Below are 9,089 nucleotides of genomic sequence, written 5' to 3'. Positions count from 1 at the left end.
TTGTGATGGAGTACAATTTTGCTGCTGTTGATGGCCCACAGTGCCTCATGGATGCCCAGTCTTGTGTGGCTAGATCTGAGCGAAGTCTGTCCCATTTAGCATGGTGATAGTGCCGCACAATATGATGGAGTTTATTTCTCAACGTGAAGGCGGGACTTAGTCTCCACAAGGACTGTGCGGTGGTCACAATTACCGATACTGTCATGGACAGATGCATCTGCAGCTGGCAGATTGGTAAGGATGAGGTCAAGTATGTTTTTCCCTCTTGTTTCCCTCACCACCTGCTGCAGACCCAGTCTAGCAGCTATGACCTTTCAGCTCCGATCAGCTCGATCAGTAATGCTGCTGCTGAGTCACTCTTGCATGTGGTCCTTGAAATCCCCTACCCAGAGTAGATTTTGTGCCCTTGCCATCCTCAGTGCTTCCGTCAAGTGTTGTTCAACATGGAGGAATACTGATTCATCAGCTGAGGGAGGACAGTATGTGGTAATCAGCAAGAGGTTTCCTTGCCCATGTTTAACATGAAGCCATGAGACTTCATGGGGTTTGGAGTCAACGTTGAGGATTCCCAGGCAATTCCCTCCCGCCTGTATACCACTGTGCCGCCCTCTCTGCTGGGTCTGTCCTGCTGGTGAGATAGGACATATCCAGGGATGGTGATGGTGGTCTCTGGCTGGGCGATTGTCTGTAAGGTATGATTCCATGAGTATGACTATGTTAGGCAATTGCTTGACCAGTCTGTGAGACAGGTCTCCGAATTTTAGCCCCCAGATGCTACTAAGGAGGAATTTGCAGTGTTGACAGGGCTGTTACTGCTGTTGTCTTTTTCGATGCTTCAGTCGATGCCAGGTGATCCATCTGGTTTTATTTTTTTGAGACTTTGTTGTGATTAGTACAACTGAATGGCCATTTCAGAGGGCAATTGAGAGTCAACCACATTGCTGTGGGTCTGGAGTCACATGTAGGCCAGACCAGGTGAGGATGGCAGATTTTCTTCCCTGAAGGATATTAGTGAACCAGAGAGATTTTGAGGCAGCTTGAGGTGGGCCACACACTAAACTTTGAGGATATTTCCTTATTTTGATTATTTCAGCATGCAGCACAAGACAACCCACACATCTGGCTGGCTACACAGTTGACAGCTGGAACTAAATAGTGTGTGAGGCTAATACTTGTTCCATCTCTTCTCTAACACTTAAAGGAAGTCTATCCCTCAACAGTAAATGAAGGGAAGCTGTTGTTGACTGTCACTATCGTAACTGAAGAGAATGGAATTGGAGTATTAGGGCAGAAAGACGTGTGGCACTGGAAGTGGAAAAGAAGAGAGACACCATGATTCCATAGGTACAAGGAGGCCCTCAAGGAATGTCATCTGAAAGGTTTGGAAATTAATGTCCAAGAAGGTGAGCTCCCAAAATCTGACCCCGAGCATTCGCAGTAGGGCATGTGGGAGTTTAACGGCCACATGCAGACATTTAACATCAGTACTACAGTTTCAACAGATATTCCCCACCCACCAATCACCAGCTTCTCCTGTTTGTCAATGCAGCATATTCCACTCATTCAGCACATTCCCTAGCACTCAGGATTATTGTCTTCCATTCTAATACAACACATCACCCTCTTATACATACAGATGAGGCCAGCCTTAAATCCATTCCTCACTGCCCCCACGTATCTCTCGATATTGAACTAGGGTCAACTGAACATCACACAACACAAATCAGTGACATTCTGCACTTTTGCTTACAGGATTCAAGTGCCCCAACAGACGGAAGTAAAATCATATGAAAAGATTGCTCACATTTGACCTTTACTGATGCACTGTTAACTATCTACAACTGCAGTATAGTATTCCACCATAAACATTATTCCACTCTACAGTTATAAAGTTATAGAGTCATACAGCATGGAAACAGACCCTTCAGTCCAACTCGTCTGTGCTGACCAGACATCCTAATCTGACCTATTCCTCACTTTACCATTATCATCAAGCCAGAGAACCAGCCCTTTGGAAAGGCATGTAAGGAGTATCACTAAGTATACATGAAAATGAGGCACCAACTTGGTGAACCTACAACACAGAATTAAATGACACTAACTGCGAAGCCAGCATTTTATTGTCAGCCTTAAGTGATTTCACATTCAATGAATTAAGTTAAATTTCTGCAGACTTGCCACATCCAATCATCACTGGTAATAGATAAATAAACAAGTAACAAAGGATGAAGACCACAGAACATTCCTAACCTCACCAGTGTGGAGCCCAGCATATGACAGCAAAATACAAAGCCTAAGCATTTGTACTGATCTTCAGCCAGAAGTGCCAAGTGCATGATTCATCTCAGCCTCCTCCTGAAGACCCCAGCATCCAGATGCCAGTCTTCAGCAAATTCCATTCATTTTATCCAACATTGAGAAACACTGAGTGCACTCAATACAGCAAAGCCCCTGGCCATGTCAATGTCCAAGCTCAAACCAGATAAACAGGAAAATTATTCTTTATGTAGCAGTAATTATGCACTAGTCTGTTCTCAATCATCCCACAAACTGATAGGAGGTGGCATTGACAATGTCATGATAACGGATCCAAATCCCAAAGGAGAGCCATAGTTGCAATCATAGTCATAGAGGTTCACAACACAGAGAAAGGCCCCTTAGCCATTGAGTCTGTGCCAGTCAAAAACATGCACCTAACTACAAGAGTATAGGAACAGGGGTGTCTTGCTGCAATTATACAGGGCATTGGTGAAACCACACTTAGAGTACTGGGTGCAGTTGTGGTCTCCTTAACTCAGGAAGGGTGCTTCTTTAATGAGGGAGTGCAAAGAAGGTTTATCAGACTGATTCCTGGGATAGCCGAACTGACATGTGGGGAGACACTGGATTAGTTAGGACTATACTCCCTTGGGTTTAAGAGAATTGACAGGGGGCTATCTCACTGAAAACTGTAAAGTTCAGGACCAGACAGGTCGATGCAGGAAGTATGTTCTCACTGGCTGGGGAGCCCAGAGCCACAGCCAACTATCTAAGGATAAAGGATAGCCTTTTAGAACGGGGAAGAGGAGAAATTTCTTCAACCAGAGATTAGTGAGCCTATGTAATTCTGTGCCACAGGAAACTGTTCAGGGCAACGCATTGAAGAATTTCAAGAAAGATGTAGATATAGCTCTTAGGACTAAATGGATCAAAGTATATCGGGAGGAGGTGGGAACAGGCTATTGAAATGGATAATTAGCCATGATCATTTTGAATAGCGAAGAAGGTTTGAAGGGACAAATGATCTTCTCATGCTCCTATTTTCAATGTTTTTACGTTTCTAACTATTCTAATTCCACTTTCCAGCATTTGGCCCATAGCCTTGTATTCCTTTGCGTTGCAAGTACACAGCAAAATGCCACAGACAAAATAAATGTATTTTATTTTAACAAAAACTGCTCCGGTCAAAAAAAAACCTGCAGATGTAAATTCAGTTGTTGTCAATTGGCAAAGTCCATTCCCTTTAATGACTCCCTCTGCCCTCAATGCACGGTATTAGCAATGTTCATCATCTACAAAATATACCATGGGAGCACACCAAGGCTCCTTTGGCAGCATTTTCCAAATCCATGACCTTTACCACTTAGAAGGCTGGGGCAACAGACAACTTTCTCAAGAGGAACTAGAGAAAGACAATAAATGCTGCCCTGGCCGGCAACGTATCCCATGAATGAATGAAAATTAAACCTTGTTTACTGAACAAGGTTCTTCTGATTTGACATGAATGTGACTAAAACGAGTTCCAAAGAAGAGCCATATTGAACTTGAAACATTAACTCTGTTTTTCTCTCCATAGATGCTCCCAGATCTGCTGAGTTTCTTCAGCATCTTCTATTTTTAATTCGGAATATGAATACCCTCATACATGCAAGACCATGTTAAGCCCATAAAGAACATTATACTCAGAAGATGAGGATGATAGTACACTCAAAGGGCAACATACAAAATTCATGTATCCACCTCAGTTGTAGTGTACATCCAGCTCTGTATCTGTTTCTGAAAACAGCTGGTGAAATCTGCAGACCATATGAGGTCTTCAGGCAATTTTGTTTGCAGGCAATATGGTACCTCTCCTTAATGGCAGGTTATCGTAAAGGGAAAACGGATCAAAAGATTGCTGCAATGTAAATCCCCACAAAGTGAACACTGGGAAAGGCAGAGAAATCTACACTGACAATGAGATGCAGAAAGCTCTAGAGTGGACATGGGCAAGTGGAGCCATAATCCTGTGAATCTAGGGGAACCTTAAGGACTACCCTCAGAAGGGAGTTGGAACATGTGACCCACTATAGAGGTTCCAAGAAGAAGAAAGGGAGCTCCAAGATACAATTGATGAAGAATGCCTACCATTTGATCTGACACTCACCTTCACCAGCTCAGATAAAGTCACCCAAGCCAACTGTAGGAGATAGTTCATTTGCCAGGGCACCATAGGACTCCAGTGGGTACAGTAAAACAGAGTGCTGAGTGGGCATAGACAACAAGATGCTAAGCACCCATTGGCTGGTCAGTGTCTCCTAACACTGCTAAGCAATGTGGAGGAGAATGATTGCAGCCAGGCAAATGGGCTGGAGAGAGCTTGCCCTCTCTGCAGCCTCTCCTTCCTGACCCTGTCATGATGCTGACCCAGAGTCAATACCACTGCTGCCCTTATGCATGTTGCAGCATTTGAATAGAACTCAAATCTCACACCTTCCTCCCAGCTCTGGGAGCAGGCAGGAAGACAGGCTCTGCCACAGAATTGAAACTAAAAGTAGGCAATACAATTTAAAAATAAGAGGTGTACCTTTTAAGACAGAGGTAAGGAGAAATATTTTCTTTCAGAGGGTGGGTAACCTTTGGAATCCTTTTTCCTCAAGTATATGGAGACTAGGTTATTGAATTTATTTAAGGCTGACTTAGATTTCTTTCAAGGAAGGAGACAAGAAAGTGGAGTTGAGGCCACAATCATATCTCCCATGATCTTATTGAATAACAGAGTGAGATCAAAGAGCCAAATGACCAGCCCTTGCTCCTAAATCCAAATTTAATATTGTCGGCAGTGGGCAGAGGCTCATTGTCTTTCTAATGCTGCTCCCACTTCCTCCCTCCATCAATTAGTCAGGGATGCAGATGGTTAAGAATGGATGGCCGGACTCCAAATGAAGCACTTAAGTGGCCATCTCTTGCAGAGATTTCTTTGTGTTTTGCCCTTCTAGGAATGTACAAAAAAGGGTTTAAAACCAGCTGAAACCCTAGTCAGTGTGCTAGTGGAAGGAATTGTGCTAGTGGGCTGAGCCATTTGCGTGTTCAAGCGCTGGTGTGCTGTGAAGGTCACAACTGAAGAACCAGACAAGTTGCAGGTGAAAGGTCTTATTCACTATGAATGCCAAAAAAGCCAGCTAGCTAACAAGTCAGTCAAAAATAAGCAGAAGAACAGAAGGACTGTCTCACTCCAAAAGCTGTCAACCAACCACTATCAAAAGAAAAAAGGACATAAGGATTTCAACTAACTGCAAATCTAAAGATCTAAAAATTTAACTATCACCATTCCACTATCCACCTTCCACAAACCGTCCAGAAAGATAGATCCTTAAATATTTTAAGTTGTACCTTTTTGGACTCACTTTCTAAACATGGCAACTTCAGGGATTTACCCGCTGTCATTGGCGTTCTATTGGTGTAGGTGGTTCTCATGATCAGATATCTAGTGGCTCACTAAAAACCCATCCAATATCAAGATCTGATCCCGATAAAGAGACTTTGATTGTCAATCTTTTATCTATTATTAAAAGAATATTTCTGCTGTTAAACATCTTCTGTAACTTTCTGTTTTTTTAATGAGAATCAATGTGCAAATTCAATAATGTTGTATAAATCGCAGGAGGTTGATGACTAGCTGGTAAGTTTGCAAGGCAAATAGCAAACCAGCATAAAACTACCAGCAAGTTGTGCTAAATTGTAATTCATGCCATATCTCCCCTTTACCTAAGTTTACCATTTGATTAGTGCATTCATAGTGGCTTGTATCATTAACTCACCATCATTTTTATCTGCAAAGTTAGCCGTCGGCATGATAGCAATCGTATTCAGTCTGATGGTCTTTCTGAATCTGAGAATCAACTTGCAATGTTAACTCACTTTCCCTCTCCACAGATACTGCCTGACCTGCTGAACATTTACTGACTTCTTTCAGCAAAGTTACGGTCTCCCTTTTCTCTTACCAGTTCATTCTTTCTTATGTGCAGGTATCTATGGAGTAAAGGGTTAACTATATTGTTACTCTAATGATAGCTTCTTATCTCAGTAGTTCAGTAGCAATGTAAAAATGATGTATTATAACTACAGACCTGAGTCTATAGGGTGCCGGAGATGTCCTCTCTTACAATTCCTTGTATATAGTTTCGCAATCAGTAAAAATAGCGATCAATATTCATCTTTCATCATTTGACACTAGTAACTGAGACTTACATGGACTAAAAAATGCTTTTAAGAAGTAAACTACTGGCCTAAAACATACTACAGACCTCCCCTCATGAGGAGGACAGTACATAAAGGTAACATCACTGGACTAGTGATCCATAACCCCAGGCTAACATTCCAAGGTCATGGGTTTGAACCCCACCATTACAGGTGGTGAAATTTGAATTAAAAATCTAGCCTCATAGTGACTATAAAAGCTCTGTCAATTGTTGTAAAAAAAAGTATGATTTATTAACGTTCTTTCAAGAAGGAAATCTGTCATCCTTATTTGATATAACCTATTTGTCACTCCCCATCCACATCAATGCAGTTACTGAATGTTTAGACTCAGGTTTTGTCATTCTCTCAATCCCCAAGGGACTGTTAAGATCAGTGTAATAAAACATGAACTGCAGATGCTGGAAATCTGAAATAAAAACTTAGCATCTGTGGAGAGAATTCAGAGTTAATGTTTCGACTCCAGTGACCCTTCTTCAGATCTGTACTTGCTTTTCCTTTTATTATCCCTGTCCAGTTTAGACTTCTCCCCCTTTTTTAAAAAACGCTTGTCATATGTGTTTCAGGCTAATGTCACACGTTCTTATTCCTGATGGATTTAATGAGCAATAAAATTTCATTCTTTTTACTGAAGAAATTGTCAGAATTGGCAGTACCTCATTTTTGATTTGTTAACCCAATTGAATTGAAATGTGATCACCACATACTTAAAAAAAATTACAATCACCTGAGAGGGGTTTCAAACAGAAAAATCACGACTCCTCAACTAGTCATAACAATAGCTATACTTGATAAATGTTGCTTTTTCACACTGTGGTTTTTTCACTATGTGGGCTTCCTTCTATCAACAATCCAAACCTGATCCTACTACTGTAGCTTTCACATATGTCTCACCTCACAGTTCCTCCTATTCTAAATGTACAAACACAAACTTTTAACATGCTTTATAATATAAAACCTTTAATCATAGAATCCCGACAAAGGGTAAGCAAGCCATTCAGCCCATCAGGTCCACACCAAAGAGCATCCCACTCAGACCCACCCCTCACCCTAGCCCTGTAACCCTGCATTTCCCATGGTTAACCCACCTAGTCTGCACATCCCTGGACACTATCAGCAATTTAGCATGGCCAATCCACCTAACCTGCACATCTTTGGATGATGGGAGGAAACAGGAGCACCTGGAAGAAATTCACACAGACACAGAGAGAATGTGCAAACTCCACACAGGCAGTCAATGAAGATGGAATCAAACCCAGGCCCCTGCTGCTGTGAGGCAGCACTGCTAACCACTGAGCCACCATGTTACCCCATTACAGGGTATCAATTGAACTTGGCAGTAATATCTAAAAGTACAGATGACCAGATTGCTGAAAACAACAAATGCAGGAGATCACAGCAGGTCAGGCAGTATCCATGGAGAGACAGCAAGCTAACATTTCAAGTCTAGGTGACTCTTCATCAGAGCTGACATGAAGTGTGGAGAGGGCAGTATTTATTCCATAGTTGGGGGGTGGATGGTGAAGTGTAGAGTGCTGGGGGAGGAAGGATGTTGACAGTTCAGATTAAGTCCTCGGAATATGAGAATGGCAGAACAATGGTGTGTCTACCTGCCAGATTTGAACAATCAGACAGTCCCACTGGTGTTGGGTGAGGAGAAAGAGGACATGGTGACAGAGAATGCAACAAGTAAAGCTAAAAGAAAGGGAGGGAATGGGAGTTGGTTCACAATTTGAAAGTGTTAAACTCAATATTAAGTCCAGAAGAAAAACTGAAATAACTGTGGATGCTGTAAATCAGGAACAAAAACAAAGTTTCTGGAAGAGCTCAGCAGGTCTGGCAGCATCTGTGAAGGAAAAAGTCAGAGTTAACGTTTCGGATCCAGTGACCCTTCCTCAGCATTTCCAGCAACTTTGTTTTTGTTCCTGATTAGGTCCAGAAGTTCGTAAAGTGCCTAGTCTGAAGATGAGATATTCCTCCAGTTTGTGCTGTGATTCACTGGAGCATTGTAGCATGCCAAGGACAGACACGCTGGCATGCGAGCAGGATGCTGTGGTAAAATGACCAGCTACAGGAAGGTCAGGGTCATGCTTGCCCACAGACTGGAGGTGTTCTGGTCTAATTGACTAAGTCACCTAACCTACACATCTTTGAATTGTGGGAAGAAATCAGAGTGCCCAGATGAAGCCCATGCAGACAACATGCAAATTCCACACAGAAAATTACCCGACAGGGGATTGAACTCAGGCTGTTGGGGTCTGTGAGACAGCAGTGCTAACCACTGAGCCACCATGCCACATGCAGCTGACAAACTGTACACAATTAGGTACCACAATAATCTGTTATTGTGATGGCAGTTGTACAATAAATATTGGTCAGAACAATAGGAGACCCTGTTTTTCTCTGAAATAGTATCTTGGGATGTTTTATTTTCACCTGAGACAACAGACAGAAACTTGGTTTAATATCGCATGCGAGTTCTGCAACAACTCAAGTGTCTTTGAACTCTTTATGCACTTGCCTAATGCCAGTGGATAAATTATAAACTCAGTTTAAGAGGGTTGACTTTACATCAATGGAATATTAATTTG

Source organism: Rhincodon typus, chromosome 27, assembly GCF_021869965.1.
Source record: "Rhincodon typus isolate 14 chromosome 27, sRhiTyp1.1, whole genome shotgun sequence".
NCBI lineage: Eukaryota > Metazoa > Chordata > Chondrichthyes > Orectolobiformes > Rhincodontidae > Rhincodon > Rhincodon typus.
Note: the sequence above shows the minus strand (reverse complement) of the source record.